This window comes from Cetorhinus maximus, chromosome 22 (assembly GCF_964194155.1).
Source record: "Cetorhinus maximus chromosome 22, sCetMax3.hap1.1, whole genome shotgun sequence".
Taxonomy (NCBI): Eukaryota; Metazoa; Chordata; class Chondrichthyes; order Lamniformes; family Cetorhinidae; genus Cetorhinus; species Cetorhinus maximus.
This window is the reverse complement of record NC_135900.1, coordinates 16,727,526-16,754,358: the sequence shown is the minus strand read 5'-3', so window position 1 is coordinate 16,754,358 and position 26,833 is coordinate 16,727,526. Positions and strand designations below refer to the sequence as shown.

Here is a 26,833-nt window from a genome sequence, read left to right as displayed (position 1 = left end):
ATTGTGCGTTGGCGCTGGAGGGAGTGAATATTGAAGGTGGTGGATGGGCTGCCAATCAAGTGGGCAACTTTGTCCTGGATGGTATTGAGCTTCCACAATGTTGTTGGAGCTGCACTCATCTAGGCAAGTGGAGAGTATTCAATCACACTCCTGACTTGTGCCTTGTAGATAGTGGATAGGCCTTGGAGAGTCAGGAGGTGAGTTACTCACCTTCAAGATTTCCTCAGCTAAAATGCCCCAACAGTTCAAAGACTTCACACCCGATAATACAAAGTGAAAAACACTTTGCAACTCAAACTCTGGTCTACAACAGCCAGAAAAGATATTAGCCCAGGTTTTAAGGTTGTAGTGACGGTGAAACTGTCAGTGTTCACTATAATTACCCAGTGAAACTGACAGCAACTTCCGCACAAGCACAGCTAAACGTGGAAATCCAAAAGTTGCTGTTCCGTGCTCCAACATAGGGTGCACTGCTGAAGTCCCACGGTTGACAATCTAGTAGAAATCACTGAATTGACGAGATCTTTCTTTTACTCTATAATGCCACTGGTAAAAAAATTCCCAAAAGACTCTACCTTGTTAATGAGGTGTAACTAGGTTTCTAAAATACAAACATATGAATTAGGAACAGGAGTAGGCCATTTGGCCCCTTGAGCCTGCTCCGCCATTCAATAAGATCATGAATGATCTGATTATGGCCTCAACTCCACTTTCCTTCCTACCCCCGATAACCTTTGATTCCTTTGTCAATCAGGAATCTAACTCAGTCTTAAAAAGATTCAAAGGCCTGCTTCCACTAGTCTCTGAGGAACAGAATTCCATAGACTCATGACCCGCTGAAAGAAAAAAAAAAATTTCCTCATCTCCGCCTTGAATGGGAGACCACTTATTTTAATACTGTGTCCCTAGTTCTAGTCTCTCCCACAAGGGGAAACATCTTTTCAGTATCCATCTTGTCAAATCCCCTCAGGATCTTATATGTTCCAATAAGATCACCTCTCATTCTTCTAGACGCCAAAGGATACAGGTCCAACCTATCCTTATAAACAAAGGAGACCAAAACTGTACATAATACTCCAGCTATAGTCTCACCAACACCCTATACAACTGGAGCAAAGCATCCCTACTTTTATATTCCATTCTAAGATAAAAATAAAAAACTGCGGATGCTGGAAATCCAAAACAAAAACAAAAATACCTGGAAAAACTCAGCAGGTCTGGCAGCATTTGCAGAGAGCAGCACAGTTAACGTTTCGAGTCTGAATGACCCTTCAACAGAACTAAGTAAAAATAGAAGAGAGGTGAAATATAAGATGGTTTAAGGGTGGGGGGGTGGGACAAGTAGAGCTGGATAGAGGGCCAGTGATACGTGGAGATAACCAAAAGATGTCACAGACAAAAGAACAAAGAGGTGTTGACGGTGGTGATATTATCTGAGGAATGTGCTAATTAAGGGTAGAAAGCAGGACAAGCAAGGTACAGATAGCCCTAGTGGGGGTGGGGTGGGGTGAAGGAATCAAAAAAGGCTAAAAGGTAGAGATAAAACAATGGCTGGAAATACATTTAAAAATAATGGAAGTAGGTGGGAAAAGAAAAATCTATACAAATTATTGGAAAAAAAAGGGGGGCATCGGAAAGGGGGTGGGGATGGGGGAGAGAGTTCATAGATCTAAAATTGTTGAACTCAATATTCAGTCCGGAAGGCTGTAAAGTGCCTAGTCGGAAGATGAGGTGCTGTTCCTCCAGTTTGCGTTGAGCTTCACTGGAACAATGCAGCAAGCCAAGGACGGACATGTGGGCATGAGAGCAGGGTGGAGTGTTGAAGTGGCAAGCGACAGGGAGGTCTGGGTCATGCTTGCGGACAGACCGAAGGTGTTCTGCAAGTTCTGCAAAGCGATCACCCAGTGTGCGTTTGTTCTCTCCAATGTATAGGAAACCGCATTGGGAGCAACAAATGCAGTAGACTAAATTGAGGGAAGTGCAAGTGAAATGCTGCTTCATTGAAAGGAGTGTTTGGGCCCTTGGACGGTTAGGAGAGGGGAAGTAAAGGGGCAGGTGTTGCACCTTCTGCGGTTGCATGGGAAGGTGCTATGGGAGGAGGTTGAGGTGCAGAGGGTGATGGAGGAGCGGACCAGGGTGTCCCGGAGGGAACGATCCCTATGGAATGCTGCCGGGGGGGTGAAGGGAAGATGTGTTTGGTGGTGGCATCATGCTGGAGTTGACGGAAATGGTGGAGGATGATCCTTTGAATGCGGAGGCTGGTGGGGTGATAAGGGAGGACAGGGGGACCCTATAATGTTTCTGGGAAGGAGAAGAAGGTGTGAGGGCGGATGCGCGGGAGATGGGGCGGACATGGTTGAGGGCCCTGTCAACCACCGTGGGTGGAAAACCTCGGTTAAGGAAGAAGGAGGACATGTCAGAGGAACTGTTTTTGAAAATGGCATCATCAGAACAGATGCGACAGAGGCGAAGGAACTGAGAGAATGGGATGGAGTCCTTACAGGAAGTGGGGTGTGAGGAGCTGTAGTCGAGGTAGCTGTGGGAGTCGGTAGGCTTGTAATGGATATTGGTGGACAGTCTATCACCAGAAATTGAGACAGAGAGGTCAAGGAAGGGAAGGGAAGTGTCAGTGATGGACCATGTGAAAATGATGGAGGGGTGGAAATTGGAAGCAAAATTAATAAGTTTTTCCAGGTCCATCCCATTCTCTCAGTTCCTTCGCCTCCGTCGCATCTGTTCTGATGACACCACTTTCAAAAACAGTTCCTCTGACATGTCCTCCTTCTTCCTTAACCGAGGTTTTCCACCCACGGTGGTTGACAGGGCCCTCAACTGTGTCCGGCCCATCTCCCGCACATCCACCCTCACATCTTCTTCTCCCTCCCAGAAACATGATAGAGTCCTCCTTGTCCTCACTTATCACCCCACCAGCCTCCGCTTTCAAAGGATCATACTCCGCCATTTCCGCCAACTCCAGCATGATGCCACCACCAAACACATCTTCCCTTCACCCCCCCGGCGGCATTCCACAGGGATTGTTCCCTCCGGGACACCCTGGTCCACTCCTCCATCACTCCCTACTCCTCAACCCCCTCCCACGGCACCTTCCCATGCAACCGCAGAAGGTGCAACACCTGCCCCTTTACTTCCCCTCTCCTCACCGTCCAAGGGCCCAAACACTCCTTTCAAGTAAAGCAGCATTTCACTTGCACTTCCCTCAATTTAGTCTACTGCATTTGTTGCTCCCAATGTGGTTTCCTATACATTGGAGAGACCAAACGCAGACTGGGTGACCGCTTTGCAGAACACCTTCGGTCTGTCCGCAAGCATGACCCAGACCTCCCTGTCGCTTGCCATTTCAACACTCCACCCTGCTCTCATGCCCACATGTCCATCCTTGGCTTGCTGCATTGTTCCAGTGAAGCTCAACGCAAACTGGAGGAACAGCACCTCATCTTCCGACTAGGCACTTTACAGCCTTCCGGACTGAATATTGAGTTCAACAATTTTAGATCATGAACTCTCTCCTCCATCCCAACCCCCTTTCCGATCCTCCCCTTTTTTTCCCAATAATTTATATAGATTTTTCTTTTCCCACCTACTTCCATTATTTTTAAATGTATTTCCATCCATTGTTTTATCTCTACCTTTTAGCCTTTTTTGATTCCTTCACCCCACCCCACCCCCACTAGGGCTATCTGTACCTTGCTTGTCCTGCTTTCTACCCTTAACTAGCACATTCCTTAGATAATATCACCACCGTCAACACCTCTTTGTTCTTATGTCTGTTACATCTTTTGGTTAACTCCACGTATCACTGGCCCTCTATCCAGCTCTATTTGTCCCACCCCCCCTTAAACCAGCTTATATTTCACCTCTCTTCTATTTTTACTTAGTTCTGTTGAAGGGTCATTTGGACTCGAAATGTTAACTGTGCTCCTCTCCGCAGATGCTGCCAGACCTGCTGAGTTTTTCCAGGTATTTTTGTTTTTGTTTTATATTCCATTCCCCTTGCAATAAATGACAATATTCGATTTGCCTCCCTAACCACTTGCTGCAATTAACTTTTTGTGAATCCAAAGGCAAGGGCAGCAAACACATGGGAACACCACCACCTGGAAGTTCCCCTCCAAGCCACTCACCATCCTGAATTGGAAATATATTGCCTTTCCTTCACTGTCGCTGGGCAAAATCCTGGAACTCCCTCCCTAACAGCACTGTGTGCATGCCTATGCCACTTGGACTGCAGCAGTTCAAGAAGGCAGCTCATCACTACCTTCTCAAGGGCAATTAGGGATGGGCAACAAATGCTGGTCTAGCTAGCGATACCCACATCCCATGAATTAATTTTTAAAAATGTACTAGAACACCTAGAACCATCTGTATCTCAAGAGTTCTGTAATCTCTCCCCACTTATACAATTTTCTGCTTTTTTATTCTTCCTGCGAAAGTGGACAAGTTCACATTTTCCCACAATTTACTCTATCTGCCAAATTTTTTGCCCATTCACTTAACCTATCTATATCCCCTTGTAGACTCCTTTTTTGTCCTCTTCACAATTTACTTTCCTACCTATCTTTGTGTCATCAGCAAATTTAGCAATCATACATTTGGTTTTGTCATCCAAGTCATTAATATAGACCATAAATAGTTGAGGCCCCTGCACTGATCCCTGTGGCATTCCACTCTTTACATCTTGCTAGACCGAAAATAACTCATTTATGCCTACTCTCTGTTTTCTGTGAGCTAACCCATCCTCTATCCATGCTAATATGTTACCCATTATAACATGAAGTCCTATTTTGTGTAGTAATCTTTGATGTGGCACCTTATCAAATGCCTTTTGGAAATCCAAGTTCACCACATCTACAGGTTTCTCTTTATTGATGTTGCTTGTTACTTCCTCAGAAACACTAATAAATTAGTCAAACATGATTTCTCTTTCACAAGACCATGTTGACTCGGATTGCATTGAGGTTTTCAAAAAGTGCCCCACTATAACCCCCTTAATAATAGATTCCATCTATGACAGATGTTGAGCTAACTGGCCTGTAGTTTCCTGCTTTCTGCCTCCCTCCTATTTTGAACAGAGGAGTTACATTTACTATTTTCCAGTCTGATGGGACCTTTCCAGAATCTAGGGGCAGAATATTGCCGTCAGCGTGCAGGGGCGGGCCCGACACTCCGACGCGTAAAATGACACGCAATGATGTCAGGCATGCGTCCCGACGTCATCACGTGTCATTTCGATATTTTGTTCAGTGGCCGTGCACCAGAGGCAGCTGAGCGCCCGCCGAACTGTCAACAGCTTATTAAGGCCATTGAAAAAGTAATTTAACTTATTAACAAAGCTGCCCATCCAACCTTAAGGTTGGCGGGCAGGTGAAGAGCCCAAGCGGCCTTCGTGTTTTTCAGGAAACCTGATGAGGTTTCCTGAAGGTTTTATAAAATAATTAAATAAATTTTGCAAACTTCACAAACATGTCCCAGCTCATGTGACACTGTCACATGAGGGGACATATTTAAATAGTTTTTAACTTTATTTTTAAAAAAGTTTTATTATCTACTTAATCTCCCTGAGGCAGCTCCAAGCCTCAGGGAGATTGCTGCACTCTTTCATGTGCATGCGCGAAAGAGCACAAGGCCTGACTCTCCCTACTCCCCCCGCCCGCACAGGTAGTGCTGAGTGCTACTGGCCGCACGTTACGCTGGGCGGGCCTTAAGTGGCCTGCCCGCGTAAAATGGTGGCGCACAGCCGAACGCGGGCGGTGATCGGCTCCCCACCTGCCCCCGCCCAGCCTGCCCGCCATAGGAGAAATTCTCCCCTAGGGAATTGTGGGAAATTAAAACCAATGCACCTCAGCAGCTACTTATTTTAAGGCCCTAGAATGAAGTCCATCAGATCTGGGGACTTGTCAGCTTTTAGTTCTAACAATTTTCTCAGTACCCTTTCCCTGGTGATTATAATTGTTTTAAGTCGTCCTTCCTTTTCACCTCTTGATGCGCACTTATTTCTGGGATGTTATTTGTAACCATGCACTAAACATGTAACCATCTACTAAGTCACAATTAATGAAGACAAACCTCTCTGGCCCTGGAAAACTAATTTTATACTGTATAATGTAATTTCTTCCCAATATAATAAAAGTTGCTAGATTTTTTAAATATAGTAAAATATAAAAAATAATTTCTATGAAACTTCAGCTGCTTTGTGTATGGCCCAATCTTTATTTTGCTCTCTTTTCCCACACGATTTAAATGTTATGAAAGCATGAGAAATACTTTTCCACCAGTCTGTTCAAGCTCCACAAGAAGATGGCCAACCAGCCTGCTCCCAGATCTCCCAATGTGCCCTGGTCAGCAGCCAGGAAATGCGCCCAGGGCAACATAATGACATGTCACCCTCCGAGAAGGTTATTTTGCTTTGGTGCCTTCCCACAGCAGCAAGGAAAAGCCAAACCAATGACCCATACTGCCCTGCAACCAAAGTACCAGGTTGGCAATTTTTGTCACGGCCAGTAGCGGCCCATATTTTTTAACATGTGACCAGGAGGAACCGAAATACTCATTCCAGCTCCACCTTCAGGTGAGTGCTTTTTTTACTGGCTGGTTCCAGCAGTTCATTCAAGGCTGTTGGTTAGGCTGCACACGGACTCAATGGGCAAAATCTCCTGCACTCGCCAGCAGCGGGAATCGCTCCCACTTCTGCGCCTGCCACCGAACTTAGACTTCAGAACGGAAGATTCCATCCAATATCTTCTGCATTCAATTCCTGGTTGGCTCCTTAAACAAGCATTAGTTCCCAAAGTAGCATATTAAAGGGGCGCCATAGTGCCTATGCTAGACAGGTGCCAGAATTCGCTATGGTGCCCAACCTAATACGGATATATTTTCAAGATGTGAAGGTGGTCCCTTAAATTGGACCTCTTCCTGCATCTTCCAGGCCTGTATCTCCAATATGACAGACTGGAATCTCTGTGCCTTACCTAAAATAATCAAGGAGAACCAGAAAGAAAGTTAAAAAATAATTTCCTTTTCTGCATGGTTTAATTTAAACAGCAAACTATCCAACTAGAAATATATTGGTGCAATCTTAATACAACCTTCCCGACTGCATTTTGAAACACATGTAGGCTGACATGTGGCATAAACAAGCACGAGTTGAGAGTAAGGGGCAGGAGGTTTAGAGGGGATGGGAGGAAGAATTTTTTCACTCATAGGGCAGAATTTTGCCATTGTGAGCAGGGGGCGGGGCCCGCTCACCGACAGGTAAAATGACGCGGGACGATGTCGGGCGGAACCCCCGACGTCATCCCGCCCCATTTAAATTTTCAGGAAGGCGGGGGCGCAGCAAAATCAGCTGTGCGCCCGCCGACCTGTCAATGGCCAATTGAGGCCATTGACAGGATCATTTAAACAATTAAAGGACCTGCCCATCCAACCTTAAGGTTGGTGGGCAGGCCAGGAGCCCCAGCGGGCAATGGAAAAAACATGAAACCTCATCCACCGGCAGGATGAGGTTTCGTGTAGGGTTTTAAACATTTTAATAAAGTTATTATGTACATTATGAACATGTCCAATCTCATGTGACATTATCACATGAGGGGAACATGTTAGGGAATTTTTTTTTTCTATTTTTAATATTTTAAAAAATGTCAGCGATCTCCCTGAGGCAGCACTTAGCCCGCACAGGAAGTGCATAGCACTTCCCGCCGGGCATCACGCTGGAAGGGCCTTAATTGGCCCACCCACGTAAAATGGCAGCAGGGTCCGCTTCTCTGTCGGGGATCGGCTCCCCGCCTGCCGGAGATTGGGTCGGGCCCATCTGCCCGACAGGCAGAAAATTCTGCCCAGAGGGTGGTGGGAATCTGGAACTCACTGCCTAAAAGGGTGGTAGAGGCAGAAACCTTCATAACATTTAAGAAGTATTTGGATGTGCCCTTGCGATGCCATGGCATACAAGGCTATGGGCCTTGTGCTGGAAAATGGGATTAGAATAGTTAGGTACTTGTTTGACTGGCGCAGACTCGATGGGCCAAAGGGCCTTTTTCTGTGCTGTAGACCTCTATGATTCTAAATTAGAGTTTTAGCACACACCATGAAAAAAATCAGAGAGCATTCTGCAGACGTACCACAGTGCTTCTCTTCAACCTTCTGCAGCTATCTCCAGAAAACAAGACACTGCAATCATCACTGTGCAAGCAATACCCACCCAAGATGTGATGTAGGAACATACGTTTAACTTTACCTACCGATTCAGCCTTGTATATGAGCGTCTGTTATAAATGTGCCATCGTCATATCAGCTGCTGGTTCTTGCAAGTCAGAAATTGCAACCTTTTTATTTCAGTCTGTTGTTCACAAAATAGAGTTAATGCTGATTGTGGTAAGATGAATCCCAATTCCAGTGATGGTTTTAAGGCACTCAGAAAATGTGACAGGCTCTCCAATTACACAGCATCATTAACAAGTAAAATATTAGGTACAGCAAATAAAACAGCTCATGATTTTATACCCCATTCATGCTGCAGAAATTGATTTCTACCAGTGCCTCCAGAAGTAGCAGCTGCTGGATGCAAAGGCTGTCACTTTCCACTGGCTTAGCAGTGGGTTTGAGTGCCTTGGTGTCCCTGATCTAGGGAGAGGGGTTGAATCAGCCTGGAGCTCCACTCTTGATCAGTATGGAAATGTATGCAGCTCGACTTGGGTTTTCACTGAGTCACTTTGACTCAGGAGACTTTTAAAAATGGCAGGTGTGTCCTGATTCCGAGATTCTTGACCCCATTCCTGGGCTGTCTAATTTTTGGGAGTGCCGTTATAGGGTATGGGCTGGTTCCTGTCAAAAAACCGGATCTGGCACTTCCTACTTGGCTGGCTCCATTGCGGAGATAGGCATGCCCTACTCCTCCGCAATTTTCACAGAGTCGGGTCAGGTTGTTAAAGAGTCGTGGTTCACAACCCCTCAGAGGTGGGGATGAGGGGACCTTTTTAAAGGTAAGTTCAAAAGGTTCCCCTCATGCCCCCTATGCCAAGCTCAGTCCTTCCACCCACCCCCATGGCCCCACATCCCCCTGATGCCTCTCTACCCACTCCTTATGGCCCCTCATGCCCCCAATGCCAAGCTATGGTCCTTCCATGCCCATTGACCCCCTACACACTTTCTAGGACCAATGAACCCCATAGTGTATAATGGCATGCATAAAAAAAGCTTTCAGTAAAAGTAATCAATTGATAGCATTCACCTCTGCTTGAAAAAACAGTCTGGTCTCCAAGCTAATAAAAGTGTCAATCATCTAGGCCCTTCGAAATTTCAAAAATCACAAATCATAAACCCTTGTCGGCTGAGAGCCCAGACAGCTATTGTAATAATAGAACACCTGCACCCCAGGGGAAACATTGTTTGACAGCTCAGGCGCTCTGATCCCTGCAGCCAGTTTCACAATGTTTGTTGACACAAGCTAAGTGCTTTCAAGAGTTTGTGGACAGAGTCTTCGTTTAACATTACACCTCTGATGTCAACATCTTATTAATCACATTGTTCAGGTCCAATGGCAATCACTTTGTTAAATGGCGATTACATTGTAAAGGTTTAATGGCAACAACTGCATTGTTCAGGCAACTGCATTGTTAAATAGGTGATGGGTATTGGTCCATCTATAAATGGGAGAGGTAACCGATGGGCACCGCGGGGACTGGAGTGCATCATAGACCCCAAAAATCATATTTAAATTCGATTTACATTTTCTTTAAGATTTTGTTTTTAGTTGCAGTATTCCTTTAAGGGACTACCCCCTTTTATTTACTCATTTGCCCCTGGATTAATTTGTTAATTTGTTCTATTTGTTCTTTGTTGTTAATTTGTTATGTTCAAAAGTGTATAAATGGGAGAGTCTGTTACTTTGATTTGCTGTTTTGGAAATAGACCTGTATTAAGGAACAGGCTTGCTTTAAACTCATTCTTCCTCTACACACAATTACTGGAACTAACATCCAACAGTGCAGTACTCCTTCATTAATGTACTAGAGTGTTAGCCTTGATTTCTGTTCTCAGTCAGACTTGAATACTTGACCTTCTGTCTCAGAGACAAGAATGCTGGCAACTAAGCCACAAATGATGAGCTTATCTGTTTGATTGGTGGTAGTTCAGAGATAAATGCCAGCTAGCACTCCAGGAGAACTCCAATTTAACATCTCATCCAAAACATGGCACTTCCAACAATGTTGCATTCCTTCAGTAGCAAAATGAAGAAGTCAAATTAAATACTACAGAAGGAGGCCAATTGGCCCATCAAGTCTATGACAGCTTTCCAAGGAGTAATCCAGTCAGCTCCACTCTCCTGCTTGATCTCTATAGCTCTGCAGGTTTATTTCCTTTAAGTGCCCATTCAATTTCCTTTTGAAATCATTGATTATTTCCGCTTCCACTATTCTCACGGACAGCGAGTTCCAGGTCATTAGCAGTTGCTGTATAAAAAAAATCCTCCTCACCTTCCCCCTGCATTTCTTGCCCAAAACCTTAAATCTCTGTCCCCTAGTCCTTGTACTATAAGCTAATGGGAACAATGTTTCCTTGCCTACTTTATCCAAACCTGTCATAATCTTGTACATTTCTATTAAATCTCCCGTGAAGCCCAACTTTTACAACCTAACCTTGCAACTAAAATCTCCCATCCCTGGAAACATTTTGCTAAATCTCCTCTGCACCCTCTCGAGGACCCTCACATCCTTCCTAAACTGTGGTGGCGCCTGGACACAATGCTCTAGTTGGGGCCTAACCAGAGCTTTGTAAATGCCCAGCACAGCTTCCCTGCTTTTGTACTCAATATTTCTATGTATGAAGCCCAGGATCCCATATTCTTTGTTAACCAAACTTTCAACATGTCCTGTCAGCATCTGCGGAGAGGAAGACAGTTAATGTTTCAAGTCCGTATGACTCTTCATCAGAACTAAGGAAAGATAGAAATGAGGTGAAATATAAGCTGGTTGAGGGGGGTGGGACAGGTAGAGCTGGATAGAGGGCCAGTGATAGGTGGAGGCAAAGAAGAGATTGCCAAAGCTGTCATAGACAAAAGGACAAAGGGGTGTTGACAATGGTGATATTAGCTAAGGAATGTGCTAATGGTGACATTAAGGGCAGAAAGCAGGACGAGCAAGTGACAGATAGCCCTAGTGGGGGTGGGGTGGGGGGAAGGGATCGAAATAGGCGAAAAGGTGGAGATAAAATAAATGGATGGAAATAAATTTTAAAATAATGGAAATAGGTGGGAAAAGAAAAATATATCACCGTCCAAGGGCCCAAACATTCCTTTCAAGTGAAGCAGCACTTCACTTGCACTTCCCTCAATTTAGTCTACTGCAATCGCTGCTCCCAATGCGGTCTCCTCTATATTGGAGAGACCAAACGCAGACTGGGTGACCGCTTTGCGGAACACCTTCAGTCTGTCCGCAAGCATGACCCAGACCTCCCTGTCGCTTGCCATTTCAACACTCCACCCTGCTCTCGTGCCTACATGTCTGTCTTTGGCCTGCTGCAATGTTCCAGTGAAGCTCGACGCAAACTGGAGGAACAGCACCTCATCTTCCGACTAGGCACTCTACAGCCTTCTGGACTTAACATTGAGTTCAACAACTTCAGATCATGAACTGTCTCCTCCATCCCCACCCTCTTTCCGATCCCCCCTTTTCCAATCATTTATCATTTTAAAATATATTTTTCTTATCCCGCCTATTTCCATTATTTTAAAATTTATTTCCATCCATTGTTTTATCTTCACCTTTTAGCCTATTTCGATCCCTTCCCCCCACCCCACCCCCACTAGGGCTATCTGTCACTTGCTCGTCCTGCTTTCTACCCTTAATGTCCCTATTAGCACATTCCTTAGCTAATATCACCACTATTAACACCCCTTTATCCTTTTGTCTATAGCATCTTTGGCAATCTCTTCTTTGCCTCCACCTATCACTGGCCCTCTATCCAGCTCTACCTGTCCCACCTCCCTCAACCAGCTTATATTTCACCTCATTTCTATTTTTCCTTAGTTCTGATGAAGAGTTAAACGGACTCGAAACGTTAACTGTATTCCTCTCCGCAGATGCTGTCAGACCTGCTGAGTTTTTCCAGCTATTTTTGTTTTTGTTTCATATTTCCAGTATCCGCAATATTTTGCTTTTATTTCAACTAATCCTGTGACCTTCAACGATCTGTCCACATGTACCCCCCAGGTTCCTCTATTCCTGCACAGTCAGCTTAGGTTATATGCTTAAATCCTTGGGGTGAGGTTTGAACATATTGCCTTCTGACTCCAAGACAAAAGCAGCATGACTGAGACAAGCTGACAGAGATAAATTTAGAGTGCTCAACAAATAGTCCGAATATAATGATCAAACATTTAAAGAAAATATATTCCTTTGCAGTGCTGATATTGCTGGTAATATTGCTGGCAATGTGTTGTGCCCCATCAATTTCCATTTTGATATCAGAAAGTTAACAACTGAAGCACAGAATCATTAGAGTGCAGAAGGAGGCAACTCAACCCATTGTGCCTGCATCAACTCTCCAAATGTTGCAATTCACTTACAGCAGATTCATTTGCACAACTGTATGCAGATAAGCAATTAATATTAACCTGCATTTCTTTAATAACCATTGTGGCAATTAAAAATAAAGTCACAGCATCAGGTTTGACATTTAATTGCTGGAAACGTCTACACCCCACGTATTTTGATAGTTTTTATGGTTATTTCTTGCCAAAGAAATGCTTTCTCAAGAGAGAAAAAATACACCTTCAAGGCCTATTATCTTGACAGATCCAATCTACCTTTCAACAAAATTTACAATTCACATCCCACAAACTGAACAATGTGAAACAGAATCTTAACATCTTTCACGTAAAGCAAACTGAAAATCATTATTTAACCTGAGATGGCACATTGATTGTGAAGGGGTCGAATTTAGTAAGAATGCAAGTGGAAATGCTTGCTAAATAAACCACACATCCCTTTCAAACAAACAGAATGGGATAAAATCTATTCACATCTTTTATTTTAAGCAAATTGCAAATCAATATATATATATGTTATCAAAGGCTCAAATTGGAAAAAAAAATGTAAGGTGAAAGTACCTCAGCTTGATTTAAGAGAAACAAACATAGGAAAGCCGATTAATCATGTAAGCTCAAAGCTCCCTTCAAAAGTTAGTCTCTCGCATCTGTTATTGTCTTTGGCTGGAGAGAAAGCAAGACTCAGCACAAACCACTCTCTGAACGGCTGTGCCATTCTTTAGTCAACCCGCTGTGGGTGCTTTCGTAAAGTGAGGAGTGATATCTTATTTCTGGGCACACGTCCAAAACTCAGTTTCTAGAGAAGATTTAATTGTCATATCAGCCAGCGATTCAAATTTTGGTTCCATTGTTAGTACCATAGATACAGGGCCACTGGAACACTGAAGGATTTTTGCACAATCTTATCAAAATAAATTGTCTGAACATATCATTACTATTACACTACAGTAAATGAAGAATAAAGTAACCAAAACAAATAGGTTTCTGGGCGACATTCAAACATTAGTCTATTTTTGTTACAGAAATAACACCAACTTCCATTTACGTGGCATTTAAAATGTAATAAAACATCCCATTGTCTTTCAAAGGAGCATAAATCAGACCGCCAATGAAGCAGACATCAAAACTGGTGATCAAATGCTTGGCCAAAGAAGTAGGATTTAAGCAATGTCTTAAAGAGAGGTGGAGAACTTTAGGGAGGGAATTCCAGATCATAGAGGGTAGATGGTTGAAGGCAGGGCTGTCAATGGTAATGCGATGGATGGAATGCACAAGAGGTTAAAGTTGGAGGATTGTAGGAGTGGCGGGAAGTTACAAGGGTTTGAGGCCATGGAGGGATTTGTACATGAGGATGTGATCTTTTAAAATTGAGACATCGGTAGATCAAGAGCAAATGTAGGTCAGGGCATAGAAAGGTAATAGGTGAATGGGAACTGGGTGCAATTTGGCTATGGGCAGAGAAATGTCACAGTGCTGTATGTTGGAACACTACTGCGATGAAACTATAAGAGGTTTTAGTGTGTCAAAATGTTTCCTGTGCCTTCCAGGAACTTCTCTTCATTTGGATTTCTCAATCTCTCAAGTCATTGGTCAATGCAAATTTGTTGACGTCGGAACAGCTGGAAATGCATCTAACTCTCGTGATGAATTATTAGTTGAAAAGTGATACTGCATTTCAAATTACTCATTTGAGATCTGTGGCATGAAAAAGTACAAGAAGGAGAGATCAAATAACATCACGTAAGTGCATTTATTTTTGGTTGGTTGACACAATCTACTCAGGTTTCATTATTGAAGTTATGTTAGTCACACTAAGTGTGGTCAATAACTGATATTATGCACAAGATAATTAAAAAAAACTGTATCATAACTCCTCAAGCTGCAGCTCCATAACCGACTGAATATCCCACAATCTATTGTTTGATCTCTTAATTATGAAGTGATCCCTTTTCTATGACACCTGCTCCTCTCTTTGAATATAATGTCCATATTTCCCCTTGCTCCACAAAGATGATTTTATTTGCTTAAGTGTATATTAGCTTGTTATAAGCTTGTATGTTTACTTGTCACAAAAGCAGATCACACACAATATTATGTTTGGGCAGTCTACTGTCTGGATCTGTATCCCTACCGATCTCACTAGATGCAGGTCTCTTGTGTATGTGATGTTTAGTTGTTAGCCTGACCTGTTGCCTTAAGGCTGTGTTTCAAGTATTGTGGGAAGGTGTTGAAAATGAGCACATTCTGGTAATTGTACATACTTTGCAAAGTGCTTAGGTCAATCAGAAGGCAGCTGTTAGCTCTTTCTAAATTTCAGGAGGCTGTTTTGCGTCAGTAACATGTGATAATATCACCCTGAAGTGTGGCATGTGATGGATACATCATTGATTAAATTTTTTATACATATCTATTACAACAACCTGGGTTTACAGTGTACGGTTAACAAGGTAATTCACAGAAGCATAAGGAAAAGAAATTGATGCCAGAGAAGTATAGGAAGTGCAGAGTTTGGTCAAAGAGGCGGGTTTCCAGGGATGCAGAGAGACAAATGAGTTCCAGGCAGTAATACCAAAGCATGGGGCTAGGCAGCTGAAGACAGGGCTAATAGTGTGGCATTGGTGGGGGTTGGAAAATAATGTGGGACGAATAAGAGGCCAGAGTTTGAGGAATGGAGAGTTTGAGAGGTTGTTGTATAGGGCTGTAAGATGTTGCTGAGATAGGGAGAGGTGAGACCATTTAGATATGAAGATTAAAGGTGTTGAACAATTGGAAGCTAACGCAGGTCAGTGATGACAGAGTGGCACTTGGTGTGGGATAGGATATGGGTAGCAGAAGTATGAATGGCTGATTTTAAAGGGTGAGAAATGGGACGCCATCCAGGAGAACATTGAAATAGTTGAGTCTGGAAGTGACAAATGAATGGGTGAGGGTTTTAGCAGCAGATGAACTATGCAAAGGGCTGAGGGGGAAAACATTCTAGACCTGGAAGTCGGTAGCCTTTGTGATAGCGAGGGTCAAAGTGTCAGCTCAGGATTGAATAGGGTGCTGGGTTTGCAAAAAGTTTCAACCTGACATAGTGGCGATTTAGGGGGATGATACCGGTGGCAAGAGTATGCAGGGTCCAATGGGGATCAAAATACTTATGGGTACTAATGAACCAATTTAAATCATAAACAAGGTTCATCTCCAGAGCTAGCTTTCAACAAACAGGTCCATGTATGCGTCAGCAGAGAGCTAGATTGAACAGGTTTAACGGATCATTGACTCGAATATACAGTGTCTGAGACAGTGTAAGCTTACGTCAGAACGTGAATGGATCAACATCAAACGAATCACATTTTGGAGAGTAAGGTTCACTGCCCGTCAGGAGAAGTCGTATACAGTGTACAGAACAGAACACAAAATAATCAGACTGTTCAGTGTTCCAAACTGGACCTTTCACTGATTCATCTTATGCTACTAATTCTCACTCAGACATGGTTACTATTAAACTGTTATTAATCCTATAGATCACTGTAATCATGTTGGAATGAAATGGCAGTGATCACACTTATTAGTTTAATAATGAAGTAAAAAAGTAGTGGTGCAACTGATTTGTCCTTTTAAGGTTGGGGTTAAGGTATATTCTTTGAATGGGTATGTTATTTGAATAGAGGGGAGCTGACATGGACTCGATGGGCCGAGTAGCCTCCTTCCATGCCATAAATGAGTCTATGGCTTGGATTTTCACCAAGTCAGCGTCAAGAGAGCCTGAGCTGTCAATCAAGCAATGTTCTCTCTGAGACGCAGGTGTCTCGTATTATAATAGCTGTCTGGACTCTCAGCGAAACCTCATTACGTACACTTGGCTGAGATCCCAGGCAGCTATTAGAACACTAGAACACCTGCTTCCCAAAATGGCTAAAATCCAGGCCCCTAACACTGTTACATGGTGGAATCCATCACAGAAAATTTCAATTGACAGGAACCTAAGGTACAATGGCATCGACTTTTGGAAACGACGGATTACAGATTAAAAGAGACTAGCTTCGGAAACTGTAGTTTACACTGGTCTCAATCCCACTGGAAAATTTCAAGACCACTGTGAAAACATCTGCCTCAGCCACTAATAACAACGAAGGACTCATGAACAGTGAACTCTCTACTTTTTTTTGCCTTTTATCAATGAATCTTAGTTAGGACAAAAGTTAACCTCCTCCACTGCACAACTTGTAATTTTGCATGCTTGTGCGTGTGTTGCAAAGATTGGGACATGTGTTTACCTTTTTAGTTATCTTTATACCTTTACCTGGGTGAGGTTTTAGCAGTATAAAAGCTAACTCCTTTTGTGTTTAAGCCCAAGAAAGCCTGTCCGATTGAGTTCTTTGCAATCAACATATAAATGCTTAAGCACAGACGCTGAATTGATATCTTCATCCTTATAAATCACAAAAAGCCCTGTTACAATCAATTGAAGCATAGGAAAGAAAGGCTGAGTCCTGACATGTGTCCTCACTGGTCGTAACAATGTTTTTAAAACAGTATGGTTTCATTATCTGCATTTATGCCTTTATTTGAGCTTCTCATTTCTGCTACTGCCCAACTACCACCTGTTGCCAACAGAAATATTTTAATCTGATGGTGCTGCACTCTCCTGCATGTCCTATACTTACAATTCAAGTATGACATCTCACTGCGCCACCTTTCCAACATATGTTCTTTCAGGATATGGGCAATTCCTGGAGTCCATTGAGCAATGCATCAAAAAAAGCTTAAAAATACCACCAACCGCAGATTTCACAATATCTTAAAAATGCACCATCATTCTTACTCAGCTTCTCACAGGCTTACACTCGTAACCAAAATGGGTTTACACCTCTGTTTAAATAGCAGAGAGAAGAATTTGATACAAAGGTGTTAATCATCTGGATTATTTCCAAACTTCATAACTCTTGACCCTGGTTTGGTGAAAATCCAGGCCATTCATGCAATGAATCCACTGATTGTTAATTACCTTATTATATGTAGGCTTGCCTGGGTAAGGTACATATAATTGTTCCAAGTATTGTGTGAAACATAACGGAAACATGTTTAATATTGTTATATCGTCATGAACAGACACCCAAGTTATTTGCAATCTTTTTGTTGGCTCAGCAAGTTATATTTGCACAACTTCAAAACTGCCTCTGGGTCTGCAGTACAACAAGGAGACAGAGCAGAGGCTGTGGAGAGGGAAAGCTCTGCGTCATGCCTTGTGCCAACTTAGAGCTGACTCCTCCATGCTCCCTGACAGTGACAAAAGGCTGCCTGACAGGTCAGACAATATACCTGACATCTGTGTTAGCCCCCATCAGTGACCCCCGATACACCACCCATTGAGGTCCTCATCTGCAGCAGAACTCACCTGAGATCTCGGCCTCCATTGAGTTAGTAGATGAACCACCCCTCAACCCCTGGTGAAGCTGCAGCCATGACTCACCACATGCTGATGCCAACTCTATAGTAACCCCCAAGGTTTGTGTAGTGCCAATATTGAACTGTCGGCTGAGAGTGTCAGCAACAAGTGCTATAGTCTTGCTCTCTCTCTTCCTCCTTCGGCTGCTGTGGCTGGGAGGTCGGGAGTTTTTGTGTGTCTGAAAGCAGGAAACCAAAAAGGATGGAAGTGGGGTGGTTGGGGGTAGGGGGGCAGGGGGCTGGTGGTCAGGTGTAAAATGAGAAGTCCATGGTCACACCATCAGCAGCTCAGTCACCAGGCCAGATAACGGAATGAAGGTGTGCTGGGAGTTGAGAAGGGGCATAATGCTGGGACATACCATCATCTTCAATGTTCTCAGCAATGCCAGATGCTACTGGCCCCATCATAGTCTGCCACATGATGCAGAGAACCATCTCCTCCACAGGGCTCAGGAATGCAGGGAACCTTGTTCCCCGCCAGTTCTGTTCTGCTCCCTTCTATTGTGTGTCTCCTTGTCCTGCAAGAGGGGGAAGGATTCTAGTAATTGTGTTGCTGTTTGGATGTTGTGCCTGTCACAGCTGAACAGCTGAAGGTATGCGAAGGCAGCAAGAGATGAGTGTGAGGCTGACAGTATTGGTAGATATGTGAGTTAGGTGGACTATCTGGATGTTAGGCACGAGTTCAGAATGCCAAGGACTCATGTCGGTTGAGAATTGGGTGTGTAGTGCATTAAAGGGTGTGAGAGCTGGGTGGGAGATGTAATGTGAAGATGCATTCATTGACCCTGACCACCCCTACGAGATCATTAGACATCTTGGGCATTGTTGCCAGGTCATTGGGTCAGGAATCCAGCAGTCAACTTCCTTGGACACCCGCTCCCATTCCCTTCTGAGGGTGGTCCTTGAGGGACTTCTGGCTCCACGGAGAACCATGGCATCTCTCCTCCTGCCTGCCTCCACCATTAATCCAGTGCTGCATCTGTCACTATGGAACCCTCCCTCTGTCCTGGTGTTCACTTCATTCTTGTTTAAGTTGCAGCATTATTTTTCACTCCAGCTCCCTTTTAAGAGGGGCAGGTGGCCTTTAAGAGGACCAGGCTGACTGCACCAAGTGGTTTCTGAGCACGTTTCTCGGGGCCCACGTTGATCGCAGAGGCAGCCGGCAGCAGTAAGAAGAAGACAGCCCCGTGGGACACTCGGCCAGATGTTGCAGTCATGCAGATGAGGTTGGTGCAGCGAAATTGCATGCTACACATGGTTGTCAGAATGGCAAGTTGCAAATCACGAACCTCATGCACGAAAGACCGAGCACAAGAAATTCTAGCACACACTCTCTTTCTAACCATTTCTTTGAATACCAAATTCATAAGTCCATACGCTAACAGTTTTTCCTCATTCCTTAGGTTTGGCGCACAGAGTAACACAGAAACAGTAAGGCACTGAGGCCCTTTGTGTCTGTGTCAGCTGAAAAAGAGCTATCAAGTGTGATCCCACTTTTCAGCTCTTGGTCCATAGCCTTGTATGTTCTAGCACTTCTTTAAACATGATGCGAGTTTCTGCCTTTACCACCCTTTCAGGCAATGAGTTCCAGAAAAGAAATTCTCCTCAACTCCCTTATAATCCTTCTACTGATTACTTTTAATCTATGCCCCCAGTTATTACCTCTCCACTAAGCGATAGGTCTTTCTTATTCATATATCTAGGCCGCTCATAATTTTATACACCTCAATTATATCTCCCCTCAGCCTCCTCTATTCCAACGAAAGCAATGCCAGATGATCCAATCTTTACTCATCGTTGGAATTCTTAATTTCTGGCAACATCCTTGTAAATCTCCTCTGTAGCCTCTCTATCATGTCCTTCCTGATCACAATTGTACACAGTACTGTAACTGTGGTCTAATGTGTTTTATAAAGTTCTAGCCTAACCTCCCTGCTCATTTCATTCTATGTCTTGGTTAATAAAGGAAAATATCCCACATGCCTTCTTAACCATCTTACCTACCTTCTGGGATTTGTGGACAAGCACACCATGGGCCCTCTGTTCCTCTACGCTTCTTTCTATCCAATCATTAATTGTGTATTCCCTTGCCTTGTTTGTCCTCCCCAAATGCATTACCTCACACATCTCCGGATTGAATTCCATTTGACACTTTTCTGCCCATCTGACTACTCCACAGCAGTCAAAGCTTTCTTCCTCACTATCAAACAAATGGCCAATTTTCATATCATAAGAGTATAAGAAATAGGAGCAGGAGTAGGTCATTCAGCCCTTCGAGCTTGCTCTGCCATTCAATGAGACCCCATGACTGATCTTCCACTTCAACACCATTTTCCTGCAATATCCCGTATCCCGTATTTTTTATAAATATGTAAAAATCTATTGATCTTAATCTTGAACTTACTCAATGGCTGAGCCCCCAAAGCTGTCTGGGGCAGAGAATTCCAAAGATTCACCCTCCTCTGAGTGAAGAAATTTCTCCTCACTCCAGTCCTGAATGGTCTTCCCCTTAATCTGAGGCTGTGTCCCTTGATTTTAGAACCCCCCAGATGGTATCATCCACAAACCTCTTAATTGTGCCCCCTACATTTAATCGAAATTATTGATATGTATCACAAAAAAGAAAGGACTTGGTACTGAGTCCTGTGGAGCCCCACTGAGGCACAGAGCTGACTGAGGGAGATTGAAGCGATTTTTTGAAAAACGAATACAGTAAAATCTTTTTTTAAAATATCCCCTGATGTGACTCTGTCACATGAGCTGGGACATTTTTTTAATTCAAAAGTAAAGTTTTAGTTCATGTTTATTTTCTTTAGGAAACCTTATCCCGCTCATGGATGAGGTTTCCTAAAAAATGTAAAGGCCGCTTGGCCTTTTCACCTGCTCGCCAACCGTAAGGTTCGATGGGCAGCATTAGTTTGATTTTAATTAGCTTGTTGGTGGCCTTAATAGGCCTTTCAATTATTGGTGGGTGCGCAGCCGACTCTGGCGCATGCCCGCTGAACGAAATATCGCGCGAGTTCGCGTCGGGGTGTATGCCCGACGTCATCGCGCGTCATGTTACGCTCGGGCATATCAGGCACGCGCCTGCACGCCGAACGTAAAATTCTGCTCTATGGCTGCTGTTAATAAGCCACATGAGGATGCTGGAGAAGGTGAAGAAATGTAGAGAATAATATGTGACTGGATTTGATTTCTGTCTGTCAGTGCAGCTGGAGCAGTACTGTGGGCCTGATTCTCCCTTCTAACCTGAAGATTTGCTGAAGGTGTCTGTTTACCAGCTTAAGGCAGGAGGCTTCTGGGTGGGAATATAAGACACACAGCTATCTATACTCACCCTCATATAGCAAGTGGCTATGTGAGTCCAAGAAGTTCTTGGTATGCTAACATAGTGTTAACGGTGTTCCTAAATTAGGGTGATAGATGTAAACAAGAGGATTTGCATTAAGTCCTAACTGGGGATGACAACAACAGGAACTTGCATTTATATAGCACCTATAATGTAGTAAACTTTCCTTGCTTCACAGGAGCATTGCCAAACCTGGTTTGACATGGAGATATTAGGACAGGTGACCAAAAGCTTGGCCAAAGCAATAGGTTTTAAGGACAGTCTTAAAGGGGGAAAGAGAGGAAGAGAAGTGGGAGATTTAGGGAGGCAATTCCAAAGCTTAGGGCCTAGGCAGCTAAAGGCAAGGCCTCAAATGGTGGAGTGATTAAATTTGGGGATGCTCAAGAGCCAGAATTGGAGAAGTGCAGAATATCCTGGAGGTTTGTGAGGCTGAAGGAGATTACAGAGATAAAGTCATCGACCTGAAAGGTTAACACTGTTTCTCTCTCCACACCTGCTGTCAGACTGGCGGAGTTTTTCCAGCACTTTCTGTTTTTAAGACTTCCAGTATTCACAGTATTTTGCTTTAGTATTACCAGAAAGGGAAGTTGGGATGTCAGCAGTTTAGTGGGAATAGGGACGAGGGAGCAGGAGCAAAGCAACTGCGGATGCTGGAGTCAGCCTGGAGTATTGACGTATTGTCATCCAAGCTTGGAGATAGGTATACAGAGTGAGTATAGAGTGAGTGAAGTTCAAAAGGTACTTGAAGATAGAGTATTGGAGGATGCATTGCTTTGGTACTTCGACAGAAATGAAGATGGATGTGTGCAGAATTGGTTGCGGGCAGGAAAAAGAAACGCTGGCAACACTGGAGGTCATCATAAGATCCAGAAGCGGTCCGGGGGCTGCATTTTATGGGGCGGGGGGGGGGTGAAGCGGGGGCACAGACGGCTTTCCCCCAGCCCCTGGAAGGAAAGTTGGCAGGAAGCCGACTCACTCCATGCCAACCTGCCCCACAGCCATAACGCGCTGCAGGCGGGCTAAATTGTCGGAGTGTGGGACTTCCGCCTCTCACTGGGGAGGAAGTCTCATCCTTGGGACCTGCCGGCCAACCCGATTGGCCAGCAGCATCAAGATCTCATCAGTGGGCACTGCTAGGACTGCAGCCAGTCTCAAGAAGGAGGTCCAACGGATATGTCCGGGGTATTGTTTGGGAGCTGAGGGGGGGGGTGGGGTTGGTAGTGGGGAGAGAGGGCTTGGCCAGCCTTGTGAGAGGGGGTTGGGCTTTGGAGAGCAGGTGGGTAGGAAGAAAGGGGGAGTACTATCTTAGCAGGGCTGCCCTCCAATACGCACGGAGCACCCCCCCGGAATAGTATCCCCCTTCCTTCCCGTGCTTTTAAAAACTTTTTTACCAATTCGGCCTGCCACTCCTGCCTGACTGCCCATGTCAACTGTACCATGCGTGGTCAGCATACTATCATGGTCAATTGGCTTGTCAACAAGTTCAATTGACCTCTGATTATCTATTTATAAATAGCGGGTGGGCTGCCAATTTTGGCATCTGCCCACCTACTGTGTTATGGGGGTGTGGGGGGGGAAGTTCGGAGGTGGGCGGGAAAGTAGTGGGCTGGGCACCTGCCCTATTTCACGTGAAATCCCCTTGCTGAAAACATGCCCTTCGGGGGTACGTAAATCCAGCCCTGGGCCAGTCAATTTCTGTCCAGGAACTAGATTAGAGATGAAGCTGAAGTACCACTGAAACCAGCGGGCCAGCAACATGGTAGCAGCAGCAGTGATGGAAGCTGATCAAAGTTGCTTCAAAACTTAAGCAGCTGCGGAACAGATCAGAGACGTGGCAGTTGAGTCTTACAGTGTAGTCTAGTGCGGAAGCATATGTTCAGAGAAGTTCAGGAATTTGCAAAGCAATTTTAAGAGAAGATCCAGTGTTCACAAGCAAAGAATAGGGATGGTTGGGGATTGAAAGAAAGACTTGCATTTACATGACCATCAGGCGCCTCAAAGTGCCATAGCTGATGAAGTACTTTGACGTGTACAAGATGCTGGGGACTATTGTTTTGGGACTTTTGATCCTCCCTTTAGCCAATGTTTACTCCATAGTTTGAGGATCCCTTTAGGGTCACTCATGCACCCTCGATCAGTCGTGCCCGCACATGCTCTAGCATCCCCCTGTAATCAAGTTGGTTCCCAAACTTGACAGGCTGCAGATTGGCGAAGCCGGCCAGTCCCAGTTCTGGTTTGCTGATGTCTGGAGCATGGAGGCAGTTGCTGCACATCACTAGCTGGTGTTATAGTCTGGTACATGCTGCAGACTACATTGATCTAGTCTTACTTAGATTGATAGAGAGGGAGATATATTCTGATACAGCGCAGAAGGGAGCCATTCAACTCATTACAGCCAAGCTAGACCAATCCAAAACTAATTGCACTGCCCTGCATTCTCTGCCGGCATCTCCCTGCCCTTCAAACATTGTCCTTAAAAGATGCAATGATCTTTGTTGCATCTACTCTCTCCAGGAATGCTTGAAACAACTCTGAGTAAAGATATTTCTCCTACCCTCTCCTCAAAAATTTAAATTCTTGAATCCCTATTATATGGATGATGCTACAGTCGCTACAAATAATACCTGCTGACTGAATATTGATCAAACTGATTTTTGCCCATGCTTTTAATTTCACGGAGTAATTTGGTGGTTGCCAAGTAACTCAATAATGTGAAATTGATTAGGGCAATTAGTATCATCTGGGTGGTTTGAGGCCTGGGCATCACCCCTGTTAAAAAGTCCTGAAAACTGAGGAGACAGACCTGGTATTCATTTAGTAACTTGGTGTCAGCTGTGGCGCAGCAGCACTGCCGTCTGTGCGTCACAAGGTTCAAGTTCCAAATCAGGACGAGAGCACAAAAATCTAGCCCAATGCTTCAGTGCTGCACTGTCAGAGGTGTTATCTGTTGGATGAGATGTTAAACAGAGATCCTGTCAGGTAGACTTAAAAGATCCTGTGGCACTATTTTGAGGGATGTCCTAGCCATTATTTATCCCTCAATCAACATGCCCTCCCAAAAAACTTATTTGGTCATTATCACATTGCTGTTAGTGGGACTTTGCTGTGTAGAAATTGGCTGCTTTGTTTCCTACATCACAACAGTGAGTACTTCAAAAGTACTTCATTGGCTGTGAAGCACTTCAAGTCATCCAGTGGTTGTGCTATATAAATGCAAGTCTTTATCTTTTTTTAACTCCTGAACATCGAGCAACACACTTTTGAAAAATTCTTTCATGGGATGTGGATGTCGCTGGCTAAGCCGGCATTTATTGCCCAACCTTAATTGCCTTTGAGAAGGTGCTGGTGAGCTGCCTTCTTAAATCGTTGCAGTCTATGCGGTGTAGGTACACCCACAGTGCTGTTAGGGAGGGAGTTCCAGGGTTTTGACCCAGCAACGATGAAGGAACGGCAAAGGGCAACTTCCTGGTGGTGGTGTTCCCATGTGTCTGCTGTCCTTGTCCTTGAAAAGTGCTGCTAAAGGAAACTTTCTGTAGTACATCTTGTAGATGGCACACACTGTTGTCACCGTGCATCGGGAGTGAATATTTAAGGTGCTGGGTGGGGTGCCAATCAAGCGGGCTGCTTTATCCTGGATGGTGTCAAGCTTCTTGCGTGTTGTTGGAGCTGCACTCATCCAGGAAAATGGAGAATATTCCATTATACTCCACACTTCTGCCTTGTAGCTGGTGGAGAGGCTTTGGGGAGCCAGGAGGTGAGGTCACCTCTGCGGAATTCCCAACCACAGTATTTTTTGGCTGGCCCAGTTCAGTTTCTGGATAATGGTAACCCCCAGGTGGTTGATAGTGAGGGATTCAACGATGGTAATGCTATTGACTGGCAAGGGGCGATGGTTAGATTCTCCCTTGTTGGAGATAGTCATTGTCTGGCACTTGTGTGGCACGAATGTTACTTGACACTTATCAGCCCAAGCCTGAATATTGTTCAGATCTTGCTGCATATGGACACCGACTGTTTAAGAACCTGAAGAGTTGTAAATGGTGCTGAACATTATTCTGACCTTATGATGGAGGGAAGATCAATGATGAGGTAGCTGAAGGTAGTTGGGCCTAGGACACTAACCAGAGGAACTCCTGCCACGATGTCCTGAAATTATTAACCTCCAACAACTACAACCATCTTCCTTTGTGCTAGGTATGACTCCAACCAGCAGATGGTTTTCTTCCTGATTCCCATTGACTCCAGTTTGGCTAGGGCTCCTCGATGCCACACTTGGTCAAATGCTGCCTTGATATCAAGGGCAGTCACTCTCAACTCACTTCTTGAGTTCAGCTCTTTTGTCCATGTTTGGACCAAGGCTGTAATGAGATCAGGAGTTGATTGGCACTGGTGGACCCAAACTGAGCGTCAATGAGTAGGTTATTGTTGAGTAAGTGCTGCTTGATCGCACTGTCAATGACACCTTCCATTTCTTAGCTGATGATCAAGAGTAGGCTGATGGGGTGGTAATTGGCTGGGTTGGATTTGTCCTGCTTTTTGTGGACAAGACATATCTGGGCAATTTTCTATATTGCCAGGCGAATGCCAGTGTGTAACTGTACTGGAACACCTTGGCTAGGGAAGTGCTAGTTCTGGAGCACAAGTCTTCAGCCATTCCAGTAAGAGTACACTGTGATGAGTACAGATAAATGATATAGTTAACTGGCAAAATGCAAGGGTAGTATGTCTGTTAGGGCTGTCTGCACAACCCCTGGAGTAGAGCAGAGACATAACTAAGCAGGGGAGATGAACCTGATCTCTAGAAATGCAGAAGATTGAGAAGTAAAGTCAGTGGCATGCTATCTAAAATGTGCAAATATAATCAAGAGATGGTATTAGTGTGCAATTGCTTGAGGAACTCACCAGAGAATGGCAGATGGAAGTTGTAGCAAGACACATCTGCAGCAAGAACACACTGGTGTATCAGTGTGTTGCTGGAATGTTGTCAGGGTCTCTGGACTTTGCTGTATCCAAGCTTGACACAATCCAGGTCAATGCAGCACACTTGATTGGCACCCCATCTACCACCTTAAACATTCATTCCCTCCACCACCAACACACAGTAGCAGCAGTGTGTACCATCTACAAGATGCTCCGCAGCAACCCTATACATTTAAGGCACTATATAAGTCATTGTTGTTGCCAAAGGAGAGCAAGTGGCTATGGAATATGAATGGGGGAATCAAGGCATGTAGTCATTGTGAAACTGAAAAAAGCTACCCTGTTTACATAAATTTCCTTCAGAATTTAGATTATTAACAATCGACTCCTTTGTTTTGGTATAAACTGTGATGTAACAAAACTACTGTGGCGAGTTTGATTCATTCTTCTGGTATTTTTCTAATAAAATTGGAAGAAAATTATTTTAAAAAGCTATCTTGCTAAAGATTGAACATTTGGAAAACTAGAATTGCCACTGATACACCAGTGTGTTCTTGCTGCAGATGTGTCTT

General features: G+C 44.3%; 1 protein-coding gene across 1 annotated transcript in view; it reads right to left on the bottom strand.

Moving 5' to 3' along the window:
* The window catches only part of slc38a4 (solute carrier family 38 member 4), an 80,732-nt gene that overhangs the window by 45,097 nt on the left and 8,802 nt on the right, over positions 1 to 26,833 (bottom strand). The window lies entirely within an intron of this gene.